We start from the raw sequence: 14,995 nt of genomic DNA on the forward strand, positions 1-14,995 counted from the left end.
GCCATGTTATTCATCAGACTTTGAGATTCTTGAAGGCAGGGTCTGTGTGTTTTTCATCTTTGTATCCTTCTTCATTCCCCAAGTTTCTGGCTTAATGAATGCTTGTTGAATGACTAAGAATAATAGTGAAATCACATTCCTTGTGTGGTTCTCAGAACAAATTGTAATTCTCTGGATTTATCTGTAAGGACTTCATTGTTGATGAAATATCTGAATATTAATTACATCTTCTAAAAATATGTTGTAAACAGACTTGTAAATAATAGTGAAGAAAATCACACAAAAGGAGGAATTTCTCTTTAATGGTACTCTGCTATCTTAGTAAATAGTTTTTATAGTCTTGTCTGCTAGCACTGCTCTCCTACCATTTTCTGAGGATTATGGATAGGAGAATTCATAACTCACTAGACTGACGTTTTAGTTGACTTCCTAGAGAATACATTTGATCTTGCAAGTTCTGTACCTAAAGCCTTCCTTGTCACTGTATCCTATTGTGATGGTTTCTAGATTTTTGGATTTCATGGATTAATATCATTTTTTAAAAACTGGGGTGCTGACGCTTATTTTGTAAAGCAAGAACATCAAAAATAATCTATGGCCTGTTATTATCATCATTTTACAAAAGAAAGGCTATGTTCATAACAAAAAGAGGAAAAAATTATCTCAGAATTTTAAAATGGAAAGGACAGAGACAGATTACAGAGTTAGTACATTATCCTTATTGTTTCTCATTCCTTTACAGTTTGGTACCAGACTGTGTACCTGAACTATTGGCTGTAAATTAAAATTTCAACTTAAGTAAGGCTTTCCTAGTTGGTGCTCAGCCTACGTCTTCAGCTTCTTTTTATCCCCATATCCAGTAGCTGTCATTTTCCAGGGGCTGGGAAGGAGGAATGAGAATGTCCTGGGGACGATGCTTTTTTTTTTTTTTTTTTGAGACGGAGTTTCATTCTTGTTGCCTAGGCTGGTGGGCTGTAGTGCAATAGCGTCATCTTGGCTCACTGCAACCGCCGCCTCCTGGGTTCAAGCCATTCTCCTGCCTCAGCCTCCCAAGTAGCTGGGATTACAGGAGCCTGCCCCCACGCCTGGCTAATTTTTGTATTTTTAGTAGAGATGGGGTTTTGCCATGTTGGTTAGTCTGGTCTCAAACTCCTGACCTCAGGTGATCCACCTGCCTCGGCCTCCCAAAGTGCTGGGATTATAGACATGAGCCACTGCACCCAGCCAATGCTTCATTTTTACAGAGGCAACACAAGAGTTGCACACCTCACGTCTGCTTACATTCTGTTGGCCTGGACTTGGTTGGAGGAACAGACTAGTGAGGCTGGGGAATTCTGGTCTGCAGCTCTTGGCCATGTATTTAGCTAAAACTTGGTGATTCTATTTTTGAAAGGAAGGGGAGAATGGATACTGGAGAAAATAGTGATCCATCACAGCCCACTCCTTTGGCCCTCCATGTAGCCAGGTTCACCTTTTGTCTCAGTAATGGAGTATAATCACCACATACCAACAACCCAAAGTCCTGTCTGGGGGCCACATCCGTCCCCAAGTCCAGGATCTCTGGGTGATGTGCTGTCCTCTCTGTCAAGTGACAGGGTGGCTTTTGCCTCGCACGCCTGCATCCAATACTTAATGATGTTGTAGAATGGTGTGTCTGCAATAAAATCTCTTTCACAAATGGAAAATTGGGAAATGGGAAATGTGCAGGAGTCAATGGTTTGTAACAATGGTGAAATTCTAACGGGGAGAAAAACAGACTCTTGCCCTGGCAATGGAATACATTCTTGGTTAGAACTTGTTCCATTTTCTGTGAGCAATTCTTTGTCTATTGTCCTTTACTCATTATTCTCTACTTTTTGCCAGTGTTAGAAATACGTTCTTGTAGAAGGCTGTTTAGATTTCATAGCCTTCTTCCTGCTGGTGCAAGATAGGTGTGCCCGATCTATTTGCTATATGCATTTTTTAGAATAGGCTACAGACCCCAGAACATAATGATTTAAAGAAAAGATAGTTCATTTCATTTTTTACAGAAGAGCTCTGTGCTGGAGTTTCATACCAGCAGTGGCCCTGCTCCATGCAGTCCTTTGAGGACTAATATCAGTAGAGAATGAGCTAAGCTTCTTGACAAGGGGATATAGATATGCAGTGGCTTAAAACATAGAATTTCATTTCTCTCTATATTTCTGACTGCTGGCTGGAAATCAGAGACGAGCAGAGCAAACTTGGGAGCCTCATACTGAGGAAAGCTCCCGCACCTGCCCAGGTCTGTGCACTGTTAGACTGTTAGATAAAAGAGAAATAAAATGCAATCTTGTTTGAGCTCCTCTCCAGCTAGCTTTTCAGGCTGCAAAATGTAAGAAAAGCAGAAAAGCATAAGACCAACAGAGTCCCTTTAAGCTTCCCTAGATATCCCACATCACATTTCTGTATACTTGTTGTTAAGAAAGTTTGAGAAATGGTTTTTGATTTACAATGGAAATGTTCTTAGCTAAAAAAAACCAAAAAACAAAACAAAAAAAAGCGGAGAATGAATGTTTGAGTAGGCATCTAGTAGCCTATGCCATCCTATGTAAACACCAGGAGAAAATTAATTGGCCTTTTCAGTGGCTGTCTTAGTCTGTTTTGTGCTGCTATAACAAAATACCACAGACTGGGTAATGTATAAAGAACAAAAATTTACATCTGCAGAGTCTGGAGGATGGGAAGTTCAAAATCAAGTGGCTGGCATCTGGTGAGGGCTTTCTTGCTGTATCATTCTACGGTGGAAAGCAAGAGGGAGAGAGAGAGAGGAGAGAGAGAGAGAGAGAGAGAGAGAGAGAAAGGGGGCTAAACTTGTCTTTTTATAAGGAACCAATTCCCATGATAACAAACTCACTCCTGCAATAATGGCATTAATCCACTCAGGAGGGCAGAGCCCCTACAGCTGTGTCACTTCTTAAAGGTTCCACCTCTTAATACTGTTTGAATGACACTTAAGTTTCAACATGAGTTTGGGAAGGAACAAACATTCAAGCCCTAGCAATGGCTTAGTTTGTTCATCTATAGTCACATAATGTGCGTTGCCATGTGTGGTTAAATATAGTTTAATTATTGTCAAGAACATTCCAGAAGACATGAAGTTGAAGAAAAGGAGTTCTACAACTGTGATGTGTTATTAAAAATGATTTCTTTCAGCCTAATAAAAGTAAAACTGGAATAGCTATAATTTCTTCACGAAATTATTAACTCTGCAATGATAAATAGCTGATTCCTTTTTAATACAAACAAAAATTTTAAAGAGACACTTTTATTCCATGGTAACTTGTGTTATTGTTTCTTCCTAACAGTCACACTTCATTTTTCAGATGAGATATCCTGTTTCTAACTTTCTCTTCCTTATTAAAGAAACTTTTTGCCTGAAGAAACTTTGTGGTGATTATTTTTTATGTGCTTTTGAAAAATATTTTATGGTGTTATTATTACAAAATAAATTCATGTCCATTATAAAAATACATATAAGGAAAACCTGGATATGATCATGAATACTATTTTGTTCTTTATCGTTCCACACCTAAACATATGTTTATATGTTTAAATTATACTGAAAATACAACTGGTAATTCAATTCATAGTATTTTACAAATTGAATTTTAACTTACGATCTTTTTTCATTGCAAATGTTTTCTCTTTTTTTGGGGAAAAATACACATAACATAAAATTTACTGTCGTAATCATTTTTAAGTGTACAGTTCAGTGGTATTAAGTACATTCGTATGGTTGTACAACCATCACCACCATCAATCTCCAGAACACTTTCCTTCTTGCAAAACTGAAGCTCTCTGCCCATTAAACAATAATTCCCTATTGACCCTTCCCCCAAAGGCCCTGGAAACTATCATTCTACTTTCCATCTCTAAGTACCTCATGTAAGTGGAGTCATGCAGTGTTTGTCTTTTTGTAACTGGCTTATTTCACTGACCATAATGTCCTCAGGTTTTATCCAGAAGTTTCTTCCTTTTTTATGGCTAACATACACCACCTTTTGTTTATCTGTTCATCTGTCAGTGGACACTTGGGTGCCTCCACATTTTAGCTCCTGGGAATAATGCTGCTATGAATGTGAGTGTACAACTGTGTCTTTGAAATCCTGCTTTCAGTTCTTTTGCGTACACTCCCAGAAGTGGAATTGCTGGATCATATGATAATTCTGCTTTTATTTCTTGGAGAACCACCGTACTGTTTTCCATAGCTGCTATACAATTTTCCCTCGAAGAGTGCATAGAGGTTTCAATTTCTTCATATATTCGCCAATACTTATTCTCAGCTTTTAAAAGTAGAAGCCATCTTAGGGGATGTGAGGCAGTATTTTGTTGTAGTTTTGATTTGCGTTTCTCTAATGATTAGTGATGCTGAGCATGTTTTAACGTACTTATCGATCATTAGTATATATTCTTTGTAGAAACTTCTATTTAAGTTCTTTGCCCATTTTTAACTCAATTTTTTTTGTTGTCGAATTTTAGGAGGTCTCTATATATTTTCTATATTAATTCCTTATCATATATATAATTTGCAAATATTTTCTCCCATTCTTTGGGTTGCCTTTTTATTCTGTTGAGAGTGTTTTTTGATGCACAAATTTCCTGCATTATTTTCTTCTTTTGTGTTTAATTGATTTGTTGTAATAAAATGTTTCAATTCTTCTCTCATTTTCTTTTGTGTATATTATTTTATCTTTTTTTGAATACTGTTGGAATTACATTTAACATTATAAAGTTAGAAAATTCTCATTTGAATTTATACCAGTTTAATTTTAATAACATAAACAAACTCTGCCCCTTTAACACCCTCTGCTCCTTTAACACCGCCACCATTTTCAGTTGTTGATGTCACAAAATTACATCTTTATACATTGTATGTCCAAACACAGAAATAATTTTTAATGCATTACTTTCTTAAATCATGTAGAAAACAAAATGTGGAGTTACAAACAAAAGTTAAAATAATATTAGCTTTTAGATTAGGAATTTTTTTTTAAAAATGTGTCTCTTAAAACATGTAGAAACAAAAAGTAGAATTACATACCATCATTACAATAATACTATCTTTTATAATTGCTCCTCTATTTATGTTTATTAAGATCTTTATTTCACCATACGACTTCAAGTTACCATCTGTGGTTCTTTCATTTCAACCTGCAGGATTCCCTTTAGCATTTCTTGTAGGGTCAGTCTAGTGGTAACAAACTCCGACTGTTTTTGTTTATCTGATAATATCTTAATTTCTCCCTTACTTTTGAAGGACATTTTTGCCAGATATATAATTCCTGGCTGACTTATTTTTTCCTTTAGCACTTTGAATACTTCTGGCCTCCAGCGTTTCCAATGAGAGATCTGCTGATGATCTTACTGAGGATCTCATATGTGACACATCATTTATCTCTTGCTGTTTTTAAAATTCTCTCTTTGTCTTTGCCTTTCAACAGTTTGATTATAATGTGTCTTGGTGTGTATCTCTTTTGGTTCATTTTATTTGGAGTTCATTAAGCTTCTTGAATGTTTACAGTCATGTCTTTCAACAAATTTAGAAAGTCTTCAGTTATTAATTCTTCAAATATTCTCTCTCCTCCTTCTCTTTATCTTCTAGGATTCCCACAATGCATGTTGGTTTGTGTGATGGTATCTCACAAGTCTCTTAGACTCCATTCCCTTTTCTTCAATTTTTCTTTCTGTTTTTCAACTTTTATAAATTTGGTTGTTCTATCTCAAAGTTCACTGATTCTTTCTTCTTCCCACTCAGATCTGTCTTTGAATACTTTTAGTGACTTAATTATTTTAGTTATCGCACTTTTTAGCTCCAGCATTTCTTTTTGGTTTATTTTCAGGTATTCTATCTCTTTATTAATATTTTAATTTTGTTCATATGTTATATTCCTGACTTTTTCTAAGTCTTCTTTTAGTTCTTTGAGTATCTTTAAAACAGTTGCTTTAAAGATTTTGTCTGATAGATCTACTATCATATCACTTTCAGGGACAGTTTCTGTTGGTTTATTTTATTTATCTTTAAATGTGCAATACTTAACTTTTTATTTATCTTTAAGTGGGCTATACTTCATATGCACTATGACTTTTTTATTGCTGTTGAACACTGAACATTTGAAGCTAATAATATGGTAACTCTAGAAGTCAGATTCTCTCCCATCCCTAGGTTTTGCCTTCCCTTTTTTATTTTTTATTTCATTCTTATAGGTGGTCTCTGCACCAAGGATCAGCTTGAAGTGTACACTTAAGGTCTTCTCAGGTCTTTTCTGAGCCTGAGCCTACCCTCAAGCATGCATGGTGGCTTTCTAATTTCCCTTGTATATGCAGTTGCCTTTTAAGGTTGTGTCTTCAGTGTCTGGTCCCAAAAGGGGAAAAAGAGAAAAATGAAGGGGGAAAAGGTGCTGGCCATTTAAATTCCCTGGAAGTTATTTCAGTCAGATGGGGAGAGCTTGTAACAGTGAGAGAGATGAAAAAACAATGGCCATAATCTCTTTTTGTGTACTTCTGTGATCAGAAGCAGCAATCTGGAGATCAGAGCACAAATACCTAATAATTGCAGGACAGGGTCCTGTTCGTCCACCCTGGCTTTCAAAATTGTGTGAAAGTTGTATTATATAAAGCTGCTCCAGGAACAGGTGCACAATTGCCTGCCACTGGGCTTAGAGTGGGGGATGGGTAGCCGCTACTGTATTAAGAGCTGAAATTCACCAAAATTCACCACATACCGTCTAAGCTGTCCCCTGGAAGATGGAAGCCTTCCATAGACTCCAGAGTTCTAACATATATATAGTTACATCAGACAGATTCTTCCAGTGCAATTGTCATCTAGGTGAGGAGCTAGATTTCTGGTAGTTCCAACTCTGCCATCTTCCTAGAATCCTCATCTGTGGTTCTTTTTAAAGTTCTCTTTTTCCTTAATTTCTTGGGCATTGATCTAGTTATGTACTGTAGATAACTCAACTTTCTGTATTTTGGGAGTGACTTGAATGATTTAATAATTTGAATATAACCTTAATGGAAGTTTCTGTTAGTGAAGCTTTCATTCAGTTTCTGAAATAATTGTTTTTACACATATATATGTCCAATTTCATTAAGAAGCTGACAATCTAGAGTGGACTCCTTAATTAACCAGAAGATTGTTAATTCAGTGAGGTAAGTGATAAATGTGAGGGGTAAAGTGTTAGTTACCGAGGCAGCTCTTAAGAGGAGCATCTAAGCAGGTTTAGGTGAGTGTGAGATCAGTGAAGGTATTCTGGACGTCAAGATATATAGACTGAGAGGTGCTCCAGAAGTAGCTGGGTGAAGAGAAGCGGCTCTTTTTATATCAGTTTTAAACTCTGTAAGCTAGGTTGTTTCCCTTGTAGAGCCCCAATGAATGATTCTGATAATACACATTTTCCTTCACATCCTTGTTTTTCATAATAGAATTGATAGCATTCGTAAATTTACTCAAGGGTGAAACCAAATATTTTGACATGTAGAGGATTCTAAAATCATAAAAGATTACTAGTAAATATTATCTTATTAGGTGATCATTAAATTTTAGAACTAGAAGGATCATAAGCCTCGCTTTATAAAGTAAGGGAATTAAAATAAATGATGATCTGTAGCTGAGAAAAGAAAGCCCAAGGCCTCCCTACTGGTTAGAGCATAATTAGGATCAAAACAGAACTTCAGACACAGTTCAATACTTTTTCTGTTTCATATAATTATTTTTACATTAACAACAACAACAACAACAAACAACAACAACGTGAGAACAGCCCTGATTAGCTTCACACTAGGTTGGCACCAGGAGAAAAAAATAATTAACTTATTTGTTTATACCACTTCCGTCACCTTTGCTCTGGTCTTCATTCTGCATTGTTGGACTCTATTCTTTCTGGAAAGTTTCATGGCAAAAAGGGTGAATAACACCAAAAAGGAGAGGAAGACTACTACATTCTCTTTTTTCCCTTTATAGTTAGGTTCATTTGTTTTTGTGCTAGCATGGCCAAAAAATAATTTATTGGAAGAAGATTAGAATGCTTTATGAAATCCTAAAGAAGCCATTGAACAACCAGGGTGTGGGAAAGAAAAGTTTTACAGTATTTCTGGGATCTTCAGCAGCTTATTTGAAATATATGGATCTTTCCTGTGGGATCTCACCATAAACGAGACTCAGCTCAGAGCTCCCAGTCTCTAGGCCTCTCTATTCACTGTGGTTAGGTTGTGGGGTCTATGTGCATACAAGGGCTTGCTCTGTTCAGGATGGTGTCTTTCAGGTTATAACAGGGCCTGGGAAATGATTGCTATGGTTTGGATATGGGTTGTTTGTCCCCATTAAATCTCATGTTGAAATTTAACCCCAGTGTGGTGGTGTCAGGAGGTGGGGCCTGGTGGAAGATGTTTGGGTGATGGAGGCAGATCCCTTGTGAATGGCTTGGTGCTGTTCTTGCAGTAGTGAGTGAGTTGTTGTTCTTGGGAGACTGGATTGGTTCACAGGGGAACAGATTCGTTCCCTTGAGAGTAGGTTGTTATAAAGCCACAATGTCCCTTAGTTTTGGGCCCTACTTCACACACGCCTGCTTCCTGTTTGACCTTCTCCATCGTGTTACGACTTAGCACAAAAACCCTCACCAGAAGCCAACCAGATGCTGGCGCCATGCTTTTTGTACAGCCTGCACAACTGTGGGATAAATATACCTTTTTTTTTTTTTGAGAGGGAGAATTGCTCTGTCACCCAGGCTAGAGTAAAATGGCACTATCTCGGCTCACTGCAACCCCTACCTCCCAGGTTCAAGTGATTCTCCTGCTTTAATCTCCCAAGTAGCTGGGATTACAGGTGTGCGTCACCACACTTGGCTAATTTTTATGTTTTCAGTAGAGACAAGGTTTCGCCATGTTGGCCAAACCTTGATCTTGAACTCCGGACCTTAAGTGATTTGCCCACCTCGGCCTTCCAAAGTGCTGGGATTACAAGCATGAGCCACCGTGCCTGGCTTGGCCAAAATCTCTTTTCTTTATAAATTGGCCAACCTCAGGTATTTCTGTATAGCAACACAAAACAGACTAAGACAATGGGAAACCATCAGTACACATTGAATGAGTAAGTGAATGGAATTCCACAATCCCCTGTGGAGAAAGCACCTGGTTGGTCCTGCCTGGGTCAGGTGTCTGCCCCTGCTCCCAACAGCTGTGGCAGGAGTTGGGATAGTATACAGTTGGCATGAAGGCCTGCTATAGGTCAGGATACTCATCAGAGAAGAAAGACTGTCAGAGAAGGGGGCTGATGACTTGAAAGTGAGTTATTTATGTTTGTTCTTAAAAGACTGACAGGCACCCAACAGTTCTGGAGAATTGGCATTTAAAATAAGAAAAGATTATTATATAAACTTTGGTGTCTTTTCATGTATTTCATCTAAACTTGGTATTCCAATTAGCACATTTCTGAGAAATAAAATGTCATCTACTGTAGGATGAACCATTTCTTTGTGTACCGTTAAAAAAGAAGAGATGTTAAAGAAGTAGAGTCTAACAGGAAACACTGAGATGGAGCTCAGGCACCAATGACTGATCTTGTGGTACAAAGATAAATGAGAAATAAATCTGCCACACCAAAAATACAGCAAGGTCCAGCCTGGCCAACATGGCAAAACCCCATCTCTACTAAATACAGCAAGGCCCAGCCTGGCCAACATGGCAAAGCCCCATCTCTACTAAAAATACAAAAATCAGCCGGGCATGGTGGTGCATGCCTGTAATCCTAGCTACTCAGGAGGCCAAGACAGGAGAATTGCTTGAGCCCGGGAGGCGGAGGTTGCCCTGAGTCGAGATCACACCACTGCAGTCCAGTCTGGGCAACAGAGGAAGACTGTGTTTAAAAACAACGACAACAACAACAAAAATAAACCCAGCAAGGACACATGACTATTTAAGTTGTAGTACTGGAGGAAAAAACACCATACTGCCTCAATGTATGAATGTTAAGCAGGCACTCCTACAGGTTTGCTGACTGAATTCATGCAAACAGTGTGGCCTAAACAATCTCAAGCAAATGATTTAATATCAAGTGATCTCACATTGATAGGGCCCCATATGTTTGGCGTAAACAAACCCAAATCCTCTTCAGGAGAACTGCCAGCAGCTATTGTAAGATGCCATCTTATTTTAGCAGTGTAAATATGTACAAATGTGTGTTTTACAATCTGTGAAATTGGCAACGTGCTGAATAATTGTGGAAATTCATCCAGTTCTCCAGCATCCTAGATTCACAGATTAACCACAGGATAAAAGTGGGTTTTGAGAGAGTGAGGACAGTTTAGCTAGGCAATGATAAAAGGAGAAATATATGGAAATCAGAAAAGATTTAATCTCCTGGCACATCAAAGTTGATTTAGTCTCCTGAAACAGCAATCCAGAAAGACTACTTTATAATTTTAGCATCCCCAAAGTATCATTTTAAATTCAGCCTTGAGAAAATGCATAAATTAGATATTTGTCTTGGTCTTTTCCATGTGAGATCTTTCTGTCTTTTCTTCCTCATTCAGAGAATCATCATTTCATCCCATTCTTGTGGCCTCAGGAGAGGATCAGTATCAGTTATTTTCTTCTTGGTATAAATTTGTGTTTATACATTACTTCTTTCCTTTTTTTTTTTTTTCTTTCCTGAAAATGTGTTTGCAACTGTGGAAGAAATTTTCAGGCATTTGCTTAGAAGTGGAGGAAGCATTGAATATCAAAGTCTCTCGTTAGCACACCTGTAATTATATCATATGAGCAACACTCTTGCCTTCCTCTTTCTATTTCCTCACATTTTTTATAAATAAAATATCTCAAAATGTCAACAGTAATTATTTCTGTTTGATTTTAAATTATTTTATTTTTCCTCTTTATATGCATTTTTATTTTCAAAAATTTTCCCTGTGGACATACATTGCATTTATTTAATTTTTAATAAAAACAATACTTTTATATAAATTAGAAAATAAAACCCAGAGGGAAAAGTGTTCCCAGTAGGAAAAGCAACTTCTTTTTTTTCCTTCCCCCGACCAGAAGTAATATATTTTCTTTTTTTTTTAGTTGTCTAAAAATAGTTAGCTCCATATTATTGAATAATATGCTTACATCACTATTTCTTTTCTTTCTTTTTCTTTTTTTTAAGACAGGATCTCATCCTGTCACCCAGGCTAGAGTGCTCTGGTGGGATGACGGCTCACTGTGGCCTCCTTGACGGCCTGGGCTCAGGTGATCCTCCCACCTCAGCCACCCAAGTAGATGGGACTACAGTGCATGCCACCATGCCAGGCTAATTATCTATCTATCTATCTATCTATCTATCTATCTATCTATCTATCTATCTATCTATCTATCGTCTATTTATCTATCTATCTAGCTAGTTTGTTTGTTTGGTTTTTGAGACAGGTTCTTGCTCTGTAGCCCAGGCTGGAGTGCAGTGGTGCAATCTTGGCTCACTGCAACCTTCAACTCCCAGGTTCAAGTGATTGTCCTGCCTTGGCCTACTGAGTAGGTGGGATTACAGACACCTGCCACCATGACCAGCTAATTTTTGTATTTTTTTTTGAGACAGAGTCTTGCTCTGTTGCCTAGGCCAGAGTGTAGTGGCACAGTCTTGGCTCACTGCAACTTCCGTTTCCTGGATTCAAGCGATTCTCCTGCCTCAGCCTCCCGAGTAGCTGGAATTACAGACGCCTGCCACTACGCCTGACAATTTTTTTTTGTATTTTTAGTAGAGACAGGGTTTCATCATATTAGCCAGGCTGCTCTCAAACTCCTGACCTCATGATCTGCCTGCCTTGGCTTCCCAAAGTGCTGAGATTACAGGCGTGAGCCACAGCACCCGGCCCCAATTTTTGTATTTTTAGTAGAGAAGGGGTTTTGCCGTGTGGGCCAGGGTGGTCTTGAACTCCTGACCTCAAGTGATCTGCCCGCCTTGGCCTCCCAAAGTGCTAGGATTACAGGTGTGAGCCACCACGCCTGGCTGTAATTTTTTAAATTTTATGTAGAGATGCAATTTCACCAGGTTGCCATGTTGGTTCTGCTTGGGTCAGGTGTCTGCCCCTGCTCCAGATAGCTGTGACAGCAGTTGGGATAGTACACAGTTGGCATGAAGGCCTGCAATAGGTCAGGGGTACTTATTAGAGAAGGAAGACTGTCAGAGAAGGGGACTGACAACTTGAAAGTGAGTCCCCAGCTCAAGTGATTCTCCCACTTTGGCCTCCCAAAGCTTTGGGATTGCAGTCGTCGGCCACCACACCTGGCCTATGTCATTATTTCTTTATCGGTTTTAGGTGTTCTCTATTCAGAGCATTTGCTCACTTGTACTACTCTCTGCTGTCCTTCCATTCTCTCCCAATTTTGAGAGTTGTATCATTATTGGTTTTGCTTGTAACTTTACATGATTGATGTAAATCTTTGCTTCTTGTTCCATCAGTTTCAGGAGCACCTCTCAGTTCCCCACCCTGTAATAGGAGGCTCTCAAAGCCTCTGACATTCTCCGCATCTCTCCCTTCCCTTCACCTCCCAACTTCCCATATTGCTACATTGTCATGCTTGATATGACTTTTTCATTCTGTATCCATCATTAAATTGCCTGAGCTTTATCCGTGTGTTGATTTTGAATATCGAACAACCAATTAAGAGCATTTAAATAAATCACCATGTCAACATTATTCAGCTCAGAGCTAAGCAGTGAGCTACAACCACATTTCGTCTCTCTGGTTCCGACACGACCCCCTGCCTCTCACAGAAGAATTTTCCCTTCATTTCAAATGCGCTCTCCTTTCTCCCACTTCTCTGATTCCTCTTGGAGTAATTACTCTGACTACTCTTTGAGAATTACTCCTGTCACATTTGAGTTTGTTGCCTTATAATTGGATCATGATTTTTATTATAATTCCCCATTTTCCCTTGAATATCTCATTTTTCTCCACTGGGAGATGAAGTTTATGTCCCTTCACCACATCCTATATATTTTACAGATTTTTACTTCTCATTTCATATGTTGTTTAGCAGCTATTTCATCTTTTCTTAAAAACCATCTTTTTTTTTTTTTTTTTTTAGGTCCATTGACTTACTGTCGTAATTTGGACTGGTTACTTTCTAGCCCGGAGCACAGCTATCATTCAGAGATTCCTTTTCCATCATTTCCATATCTCACATCTTCTGTCTTGGATTTCATCCTTTGTGTTTGCAATATATTTTAAATTAGCTATCTCAGAAAATGGACACGAGAGATGGACTTTCTGAACTCTTATCGTACAAGATTGAGTTTATGTTGGCTTCACACCTTGATCAGTTTTCTAGGGCTGACATAAAAAAGTACCATAAATTGTATGGCTTAAAATAAGTGTCACAGTTCTGAAAGCAAGAAGGTCAAAAGTAAGGTGTCAGCCAAGTTGGTATCCGAGGGAGAATCTGTTCCAAGTCCATCTCCTAGCTTTGGGTGGTTGCCAGCAGTCCTTGGCATTCTTTGGCTTGTAGTTGCATTGCTCCAGCTTCTGCCTCTGTTACTGCCTGGTGTTTTCCTTGTGTGTATCTGTGTTCTTCTGTCTTTACATGGCTTTCTTAGGACAAGGGTCATTGGATTTAGGGCCCACTCCACTTCAATATGGCCTGATTTTAACTTGATTACCTCTGCAAACACCCCATTTCTAAATTAGGTCCCATTTTCACAGGTACAAGAGATAAGGACTTCAACTTGTCTTTTTGGGGGACACAATTCCGCCCACAACCACACTGGGTAGATAGTTTGCCTGGGTATAGAATTCTAGGATAGAGATAACTCATCCTCAGGGTTTTCAAGACCTTACTTCACTCTAGCTTAGAATCATTTTTGCTGATGAGAAATCCGATGTCAGTTTAATTTTATTTTGTTGGAGTCCTTTTTTAAAAAAAAAATCTTGGGGCATGGTTAAATCTCTTTATTCTAAATGTTCTAACATTTTAACATGATGTTGGCTCTTTCATTTGAAGACTTGTTTTTCTCCAAACCATTCCCCCTTCTCAAGACTGGAAAATGTCCAATTATTTCTTTGATAATTTTCTTTTCTTTATTTTGTCTATTCTTCATTTCTGGAAATCTTATTGGCTGTTGTAGCAGACAAGGTTCAATGAGAGGAGCAGAATCACTAAGAATGATGTAAAATAAGGGACTTATTATAGGAATTTATCCTCATACCATTGTGGGAGCTGGTAAAATGATCTTGATTTGGCTGTTTCTTCTGCATCTGGTGCTGAGCTTGAAGTTACAGGACAGGTGTTAGGGGTTAAATGATAGAAGTAAAGTGGGGAGAGCAGGACACCTGGGACTTGTGAAGTGAGTAAGAAGCTGGAACCTCTCTCCTTCTATCACAGGTACTTGTGATGGCTTCTCCCTGTTGCTAAGTCTCCAACCTTGCTTCCGTGGGTGCCCCGTGGTAGATACTAGTATTATTGTATGGAGTAACACTCAGACCTAGCTCAGGAGTTGGAGAAGTTGAAGGAAGAGAGAATGTGGGAGCTGGAGCCCTGGGCCTGCAGTGTTTTGTGCTCACAATGTGAATGGGCAGAACCACGAAACTGTGCATGAGCTGCACAGCACCAGACTCGTATCAACCTTGGTAGAGCAAGTATTACTTTACTTTCATGGTCCAAATTCCATGTAGATTTTTCTTGTGGCCAGCCCTAACAAGAAACAGAGAGATAGGAATTCTGGAAAATAAAGTTTAGCTTAGTCAAGTTGACGTATTTCAAAGCCAACAGAGTTGGGCGTTGGACCTCCTGAATTGATCTTTTCTTCTTCTTTTTTCTGTGCTATTTTCTATTTTTTTGTCTTTCAGCTCTTCATTCTGAGTGGCTTTCCTTATCTTCCAACTTTTTAATATTATACTTCTTTCTTGACAATCATAAATTCTATTTTGAAGAGTTTCAGCTTATTCTCTGATACTTTTTAATGCAATCTTGGTATTACTGTTTGTTGTTGTTGTTGTTGTTTGTT

At 38.4% G+C, this 14,995-nt stretch overlaps 2 long non-coding RNA genes across 3 annotated transcripts in view; both read left to right on the plus strand.

Annotated features, from left to right (window-relative positions):
- Nucleotides 1-1,685, plus strand: part of LOC135967109 (uncharacterized) — a 32,106-nt gene extending 30,421 nt beyond the window's left edge. The window contains exon 3 of the long non-coding RNA XR_010580973.2: nucleotides 1,394-1,685. This is a non-coding gene — a long non-coding RNA (uncharacterized lncRNA). The remainder of the gene's footprint in view (nucleotides 1-1,393) is intronic.
- Nucleotides 1-14,995, plus strand: part of LOC102139033 (uncharacterized) — a 270,410-nt gene that overhangs the window by 45,132 nt on the left and 210,283 nt on the right. The gene's annotated exons all lie outside the window — the stretch shown is intronic.

This window comes from Macaca fascicularis, chromosome 14 (genome assembly GCF_037993035.2).
Source record: "Macaca fascicularis isolate 582-1 chromosome 14, T2T-MFA8v1.1".
Taxonomy (NCBI): Eukaryota; Metazoa; Chordata; class Mammalia; order Primates; family Cercopithecidae; genus Macaca; species Macaca fascicularis.